Below are 9,538 nucleotides of genomic sequence, written 5' to 3'. Positions count from 1 at the left end.
TAGGGTTCGTTTAAAGAATTCATTTAAAATGTGAAAGATGGAAGTTTCGATCAGACAAAACCGAACGTCGATTGTGTCACTGAGTCAAAGATTTACATGTGAAAGGGAAGTAAAAGATGATTTGGTCTGTTCTTTTTATGTTACAAATTGCAAAACCAAGACACGAAATACGAAGAGATTGGTTTACAATCCTCTATCACATACTCCCGGGTAGGATAACATTTTGGATAGATTCAAATTTAAACTATTTTATTTCATTTTCTTAAGTCATGCCCACAGTCATACCCCAGACCAAGGCACCAGCTCCAATCACCTTACTGCTGAGTCTTAAACTCACCTTTCTACCACAGCCAGCCTCCCTTTGCCTCTCTCCCTGATCTAACCAAACAGATGAACTGCTTGTCTTTATTCTTTTATTTTGGCCTATGTGCAGACCTGGAATATGATGATCTGGGAAGGAATATGTGCTTTGTTATCAGGTACAACCGGGATTGATTCCCTGCTCTGTCACTTTCTGGGGACATAATGTGTAGTATGCACAGAGGCCCTGTGAGCTTCAGCTTGCTTATTTGTAAATTTGGGATATTGAAAAGATATTAATAGCTACTATTATTGAGACCTTGCTAAGTATATACTGTTCTAAATGCTTTACATTTATTACCTTGAGTCTCAAAACTCCTCTGAGGTAGATACTATTATTATTCCTGCACATACAGATGAGGTCGATACTATAATTATCCCCATATTATAGGTGAAGTAACAGAGACACAGAGAGGTTAATTGATGCCCAGAGTCACTCAATTACTGAGGAGTGGAGCCAGCATCGAAATTCTGCTCTTGCGACTTCAAAGCCCATGCACAAAATGGTTATTGTGAGGATTATTTGCAAAGGTCAATACTGCTATTCTTCAAAAAGGGTGGTTCTCACGACTCTAGTTGAATTCTGTTAACATAAGTGTACCATGTGCTAATTTGACCCTGTTACAAAGACTCCCTTAGTTGCAGGATTTAAGGGACAAATGCCCTGGTTCTAGACCATGATTTCTCCCCACCTGTTGACAGTAAGAGTCCTTAACCAACTCTTAATGTTTCAATTTCTTGAATTCTGGCAATTGTCTCAAATTTCATAAAACAGTAATATTTGGTCAGCTGAAGACTCTCACGCATGACTGAATAGCCATGGGCACCTCCTCATCTTCACAGTCCTTGCTCCAAAATCTTTTCTAACTGCCCACCAGCAGAGAAGGAATGTCCAACCGGAACCTACTATGGGGAGTTTGGTAGATTTTACAAAGTGAACTTTTCTGAACTATTTGGTATAAGTATCTACACATCATGATATTTTGCCTTCTCCATTGTTTCTTTTTTCAAGGATTTTTATGATAAATACTGTAGTTTAAATGAATTACATTTCTTAAAATTATTTTTTAAAAAAGGTCTTTTATGGACCATTAAATCACTTGCAAAGGCATGGGAGAGAACAAATCTACCAAATGCATTCATTTACTGCCAACTTTTTTTCCACAAACATTGGTCGAATCTCTTCTAAAACAAAAGCTAAGAAGGACAACAACAGATCCAAACATTTTTATTGGATTATATGTGCCACGGTTTTATTCTGTGAGCCCTTCAATCATCTGGATAGAATATCATCTGTTCTGTATTGTTGGTACATTGTGAAAAGGTTTTTATAGATTTGAATTTTCTGGGAAGATTACTAGGGTTATAAGATGCTATCTCTAGGCATGCTATCTGTCCTTTTGTCTATAAATTTGTCTTTCATCCATAAAAGAGCCTCCTGCTAGGAGCCCAGCAGACCTGACAAGCATATAACATTGTGAATCTATGATCCAGAGAGGTAGATGAATGGGACAGATCAATGAATCACCTAAACAAGATGCAGGCATCTCTATACATACTGAAAAGTAGCATAAATGAAAGTGATCATTCTTTTCTCTTCTTTTGCCCCCACCTGTCTACCAAATAACCTCCTGACAACAGGTTACACTCTTCTGTTTGTGCTCACGTCTTCCAGATGTCAGCTGACGCTTCCCAGCCCCTGGAATCCACACAAAATTGGTTCAAGCCCCCTTCCCAAACACTGGAGATGACCAAGCTCTCCCTGTACCAAAGTTTTCTAAATTTTAGGGTGGAAAGGGGAATGTGAGCAAGGAAGCAAGGATGACACTTTCATGGTCATTTCTGTCTCAAACTATTCCTTCATTTGAGTTAGTTTATTCTGCGAAGAAGAGTTTCACACATGGCCTCTTTATGCTGTACACATGACAAACCACACATGAAACATGGCTTCCTCTTCAAGTTCTGCAGGAATCTTATCAACTCATCTTCCCAAGTCATGCCTAAACTGAGACTACAGAGGTTAACCAAGTAAAGAGGTTTCGGGTTGGGGTGTCCAAGCAGAGGAAAGGAAACTCCATGTGGCAATGCCTTCAAGCAAGAGAAAGCACGATATATACTTGCTGTTGAAAGAGAATTAAGTTTGGCTTCATATTTTTCCTCATTTGGGTGTTTCTTCACTCCTCATTTTCAACACAACCCAGTACAGCTGTGTATTTCTTCAGACAAGACAAAAAACACAAATATCTGCTGTTGCTGTTCTTTTTATTAATACCAAATCAAAATTACACTTTCACATGGCACCGTGCATTCCAGTTTCCAAAGCAATTGTCACGATCTCATTGGAAACCCCCAATGGCCCATCGCCACCAGCGATATCAGCAAATCATCTCCATCATAGACCCATTTTTGGATTTCAATAAAAATGACTTCTAGAACCTCCTGAAACATCAAACATTTTAAAAATAATTGACAAAATTGCCAAAATCTTCACCTCAAAGCAAAAGATTGGTTTATCAAAGGCACACCGATTGCATATATGAATCAGTTCCCTCCCTGGTCTGGGAGTGAGACACAACATTTTTCTTCTACAGTCAAGAACACAAGGAGCAGCATTTTAGAATAATCGTTTACATATTTGTAAAAGTTAAAAAAAATAGCGTTTATAACACTTTGAGAAAGAATAATTGGTATATTTTTATAAAGCATTAAAGACATTATCTCTCACTTTTCACCTTTATAACACTCACTTTGGTCTGATAAACGTGGAGGGAAGGGACAGTGGGTTCTGGGCCTCCCCAAGCCTTGCCAGGAAGCAGTTACTCGCTTGGCAGTTCATACCTGAAGACGAACAATTGCACAGAAGTCCTTGCTGACTTGTCTGTGAAGTGTCCGGTTAGAGTTGGTTTGTTTGTTTATTTATTTATTTATTTATTTATTTATTTATTTATTTATTTAAAAGATTTTATTTATTTATTTGAGACAGAGAGAATGAGAGACAGAGAGCATGAGCAGGGGGAGGGTCAGAGGGAGAGCAGAGGGAGCCCGATGCGGGACTCGATCCAGGGACTCCAGGATCATGACCTGAGCCGAAGGCAGTCGCTTAACCAACTGAGCCACCCAGGCGCCCCGAGTTGGTCTATTTAAAACAGTGGTGAAGGCATGGGTCAGTGCTCGTGGACCAGAGGATTTTTGTACACCACAAGAGGCCTCAGAAGGGATGTGTTTTCCCCAGCTGACCCTCCTGATGATCCCGGGCCAAGTGTTTCTCTGGAAAGGCTGGTTTCTCTCAACGCCCCCTTTCTGTCTGTGTTTCTTGGTTACCAGACTTGCTTACTTCGTAATATCCTCCAAGCCTGTGATTTCTTCCTCTTCTGTTTTTTCTCCAAACAACCTTCATTTTCTCAAAAGTGTTCACAAACTTCTCTATGTTTTAGCTATCACAAGGCTGAGCACATTTCCTGGTGGCTGAATAAGCTCTATTCAACACAAATAAATTAAGGAGGAATCAGCAAATTGCTTTACCATTGTGAATGCTCATTAAAACTTGGAAAAAGACTCAGAAGCACAGACTCATTCCCTTAGAAGTATGATTGCATCAACAGGTTTTGGGAAGCTTTGAACACTGAGCATTGGCTCTGTGTGGAAGCATTACATTGGCATTATTACCTTGGATTTCATTTTCCCAGAGTTTGATCGTTTTATTTGCATTCGATTGAAAGTATTTAAAAATTTTAGCACAAAACTTCTTCCTCATTCTCTAAAGGGCACCAGACCGAAGTTGATTGTGCAATAGAAAGGAAATGGTAATCAGAGTGCAAAGCAGCGGAAAGATCCCTACAGCTTTGTGGATCAGAAATGGAGTCAGGAGGCTCCCAGCGGAAGCCAGGTTATTTCTTTACTCCCTGTATAGACAGCAACATACAAAACATGCGGTATCTTGTTGTAAGAGTAAAGTGGCTCTAGGGTCAATGGCTTGGCCTTGAAGAAAACCACACTCTCGAACACTTTAGATCCAGCATGATGGTGAAAACCACAGGCTGTGAGATCAGAGCTGGCTCAGTGACACTTGCCACAAGTTATGGGATCCTGGTGAAATTATCTACCCCCAGCCTTAGTTTCCTCATTTGTAAAGTGATTTTCATAACATTAGCTTTTTTATACATTGTCATAAGGGATTTACGTATATAAAGAATTCCCCACAAGATATATAAAAAAGTTCCTCATTAGATACACCACATAAAAAATGCACAAACTGAGGGTTCCTGGAGTAGAGCGGGGTGGGAGGGATGGGGCGGCTGGGTGATGGACGCTGGGGAGGGTATGTGCTATGGTGAGCGCTGTGAATTGTGTAAGACTGATGAATCACAGACCTGTACCCTTGAAACAAATAATATATTATATGTTAATAAAATAAATAAATAAATAATAAAAAATAAAAAATGCTCAATAAATAAAATATACTATTTTTTGTTAGCTCTTGATTTGTACCCATTTGAGGGTCTTTTGTACTCTCATTGACACTTTGGTCAATTCCCTGGAGCTGAGCTATGTGGACAGTTCTGGGGGTGGGAAGCTGTTAATCAACAAAATGTTTGACAAACAGAAATCCCAGTTCTATCAGAAACATATCCATTACTGCAGTATCATTGAAAGCAGGACCTGGGTTGTCCTCACCGTGATAAAGCTGGCAGCCAAAAGTGCTGTAAACACGTAGGGCCAAGGGATATCTACTCACTTGAAATGATCTGACATACTTGGTAATAAAATTGTTTATGATACTAAAAAATCTGAGATGCACACAAACATTATTTTCTATCATATAGCATTAAGATGAATCCTTAATGGAAACTGAAAGTAATTAACCAAGAGTGACAGATCATCTACATTGTTGTACAGACACATTTAGTTGCTTGCCAAGTAGGTGTAAGTTAGCATTTATCAATCAGAAAAAAAATGTCTTTGTTCTGTTTGTTATTAGTGGGAAATAAATTCTGTGAGGTTTTTCCCCTAACGCCATTTATGGTGCTCTAGGCGTCTGCATTGTATCGGTCTTGCTAGAAGAATTTTACATTTATTAAAGAGGAATTGAGACTGACTTTTAACAATTTCATAAATTTAATTTGGAAGCTTTATTAAGTGAATTAAGGTACATGATAATGTGTAGTTTTTGTTCAGAAATTCTTATTTCTATCTATATTCATCTTTAATAATTATGGGTTGATTAGCATTTCAGTGGATCAGGTAGCTATGACCTTCAACTTGCTGATCTGGCTTTTGCTTTTCCTATGTTAATTTATGAATAATTTACATTTGGCCCATGGGCATTTTACGATACACAATGACACGGTTATCTTGACAAATTGCTAATAAACAATTTTATCAGCAACCTCACTCCACTACAGAGCAGATATGCTTTAGGAACTTTGTGCTTTTTAACTACGTCTAATACAGTGCTTTGCAAGGAGTAGTAAAGAACAACAAATTGAGGAATGGTTAATTTCTATAAATTGTGTGATGAATGGTTTGAAGGTCAATTCAAGTACTTTTCAAGAAAACTAATACCCCCGTTTCTTCTTAAAGTCCTCTATACATTGCTTTCTATTCTATACACGTGGGCTGTGTACCTTTACTGCTGATGATTTCAAGTGGTCTGAAAAGTTATCAACCTAAAGACAATATTCTTGCAATAAAAAAAGGAGTAAAAATATGTACAAACAAGGAAAAATGTAACTGAACCACGAACCTCTGTAGAAAGTACTTATAATAAAATATATAGAAATTTGTCTTTAAAGTAAACAAAGTATCCATTACCCAATTAGAAAATATATTAAAAATTGAGAAAATCCAATCTTAGGAAGAACTTATAAGAGTGGGCACTGCCATACTCTTCTAATGAAGTGAGCAGTAGCATTTTGCTTTAGATAGTACTTTGGCATTATGGAGTAATCACTCCAAAATCGTCCATACTTTTTGACCTATAGTGACACAATTAGGAAATATGGTCTAAGGAAATAACTCTAAAAGCAAAAAATGCTTTACGAAAAAAACATGTTTATGAAAGTATTATTTGTAATAGAGAAGAATCAGAAGTTAATTTTCCATCAAAAGGAAGTGATTATTTATGATACAGCCATATAATGGAACATTATAAACTCATAAAAAGTATAATGTGGAAAGCTACTTAAAATTTCGTTACATAAAAATAAAGTATAAAACTCTACTCAACAATGTTAACAATACTTTTCTTTTGGAAGATTGGAATATGGATTGGTTTTTCTCTTTTCTACTTTTATGTCGTTATGGACTATCTTTTAATCACTATTATTTATTTATTTATTTATTTATTTATTTAAGATTTTATTTATTTGACAGAGAGAGAGAGACAGCGAGAGCAGGAACACAAGCAGGCGGAGTGGGAGAGGGAGAAGCAGGCCTCCTGCAGAGCAGGGAGCCTGATGCGGGGCTTGATCCCAGGACCCTGGGATCATGACCTGAGCTGAAGGCAGACGCTTAACGACTGAGCCACCCAGGCGCCCCAAATCACTATTTTTTAAATTCAAGAAAAATAAATTACAGAGTTCACCGCAATAGTCTATTTGGAGATTATGCTCTGGACTTTTTCATAGCCCAAGAAATCATGTCATGTTAAACCAAGATTGCCAAGTATGCTTTCAAGGACTCTCAAGAGTAAGCGGCCTTATTAAAGATTCTTTGGCTTACCTAGTCTATGGCAGAGGCAGCAGCATTTGTGAAAATCCTGATACTGGTTAGAACTCTGTATATATGAGGGACTGAAGGAAGCCAGTGGCCAGTATGGCTGTAGCTTCGAGAGGGAAGAGCAGGTCCAGTATCAGCAGATGAGCTTAATCTATGGACAAGCAGCAGATCATACTTGCCCTTGTTCATCCTCAGGGCAACAGGAAGATTTTGCAAGATTTTTGAAAAGAAAAATGACAAGATTCAATGTACTTTCTAATTAGATCATTGACTTTCATTCTTTCAAAACATGTTCTCATTCTCTTTTTACTGAATCTAGTTTCTATATTAAAATCCTCTTTTTTCTGGGGCTCTTGGGTGGCTCCGTTGGTTAAGTATCTGACTCTTGATTTTGGCTCAGGTCATGATCTCAGGGTTGTGAGACTGAATCCTTTGTGGGGCTCAATGCTGAGCATGGAGCCTGTTTAGGATTCTCTCTCCCCTTCTCCCTCTGCTCCCCCCCACTATTCTCTTTCTCTCAAAAAAAAAAAAAATCCTCTTTTTCTTTCTTGATATTGGTAATGTGTATTTTCTTTTTTTCTATTTTCTATATGTCTTGATAGCAGTTTATCACTTTTTTTTTTTTTTTAGATTTTATTTATTTGGGAGAGAGAGAGCGAGCCCTAGCAGGGGAAGGCAGAGGGAGAAGCAGACTCCCCGCTGAGCAGGGAGCCCGATGTGGGACTTAATCCCAGGACCCTGGGATCATGACCTGAGCTGAAGGCAGACACTTAATTGACTGAGCCCCAGCAGTTTATCACTTTTATTAATTTTTCCAATGAACCAAATTGTGGCTTTGTTAATTTTTCTCTATTGCATATTTTATCTTCTGTTTTGTTGACTTATATTTTTATCTTATTTATATGCATCATTCTACATTATATAGGTTAGATTTCCTAGCTTAGTGAGATCAAGTTTAAATCACTGACATTTTTTTTAGGTATTTATTTTCTAAAAATGCACTTAAGTAGTAAATTTCTTTCTAAACTCTGCATTGACTGCATCTAGCAAGTTTAATGGGTTATGTATGCTATGGTATTCAATATTGTTTAATTTCTTCTTTCGACACATGAAATTTTAGAAACACATATGGAAAAATTTTAGTTGTATATTCTGGCATTTGATTTTTATATTATTGTGTTAAATTCATTCATAGAATTATCAGTATAAAATTGTCCATCTTAGTATTTCCATTTATTTATTTTATAGAATCCAATTATCCGGCAAATTTTTCATCTTTTCATCTTTTTCTCATTTTTTTTCTTTTTTCCTTGAATATATCAATTAAGGTTATTTTGTTCTGGTCTGATGACTTTTTAACACTTGAGTTTTTATAGGTGTGTTTTTATTGTAGTTTTATTCTCTCTCAGTATTCAATTATATGATCCTTTATAACCAAATTATTGTAAATTTTTAAATGTACACAAATAGAGAAGAACGCTGATCACATTAAAACTGAGCTGAATAAAGCTTAGGTTTCAGTTTTATTAGGACTCAGTCTATGTCTGGTTCATTTCTTATGTTGGCCCCTTGCCTCTAAAGCTTTTGACACAGGCCAAGTTCATATTCTCAGACATTAGGCCCCGTCCAAAATTGCAGATGCTTTCCAAAAAATGTGCTTGCAGATAATCAGCTCACCTTCCCAAGATTCAAGACAATCCTGGACCATAGTTCCTCTGGTACATGTTGCTTCCACAACTTTCCAGTGTGATTAAAAATGATCATTTTATTATACATTTTACATTTCATTTGGCTCTTCCCCCCCTTGTTCTTAGTAGTAACTTGATCTGTCACAAACTACTTCACCCAAATGCAGAAGTACAGATGATTTTATTTTCTGACACTTTATCTACCTATAAATTCTGATTTTTCTAAATTTAGTTTGAGATTTCATTTATAATAAATATGTAATGGAGACAAGGATGTCTGATCTCACCATTTCTATTCAATATTTTACTGAAAGTTCTAACCAGGGCAAGTAGGCAAGAAAATGAAATAAAAGTCATCCAGATTGGAAAAGAAGAAATAAAATAATCCCCATTTCAGATGGCATGGTCTTGAATATAGAATATCCTCAGTAATCCACTGTAAAGCCATTAGAACTAATATATGAGTTAATAAGATTGCAGTATACAATATTAATATACAGAAATCATTTGCATTTCTGGGTCTAGATTAATCATTTCTAATATGAAGTTCAGCAAGCAATTCCATTTATAATAGATCAATAGGAATAAAATACTCAGGTATCAGTTTAACAGAAGAAGTGAAAAAATTTATACACTGAAAATGACAAAGCACCGTTGAAAGAAATTAAAGAAGATCTAAATAAATGAAAACACATCCCATGGTCATGACTCAGACGACTTCATATTGTTAAGATGGAAATACTCTGAGTGGCAATAATACCCTGCCCCAAATA

The sequence above is a fragment of the Mirounga angustirostris genome, unplaced genomic scaffold (assembly GCF_029215605.1).
Source record: "Mirounga angustirostris isolate CCGP_5_RB_7025 unplaced genomic scaffold, mMirAng1.0.hap1 SCAF_2, whole genome shotgun sequence".
Taxonomy (NCBI): domain Eukaryota; kingdom Metazoa; phylum Chordata; class Mammalia; order Carnivora; family Phocidae; genus Mirounga; species Mirounga angustirostris.
This window is presented reverse-complemented; position numbering follows the sequence as displayed.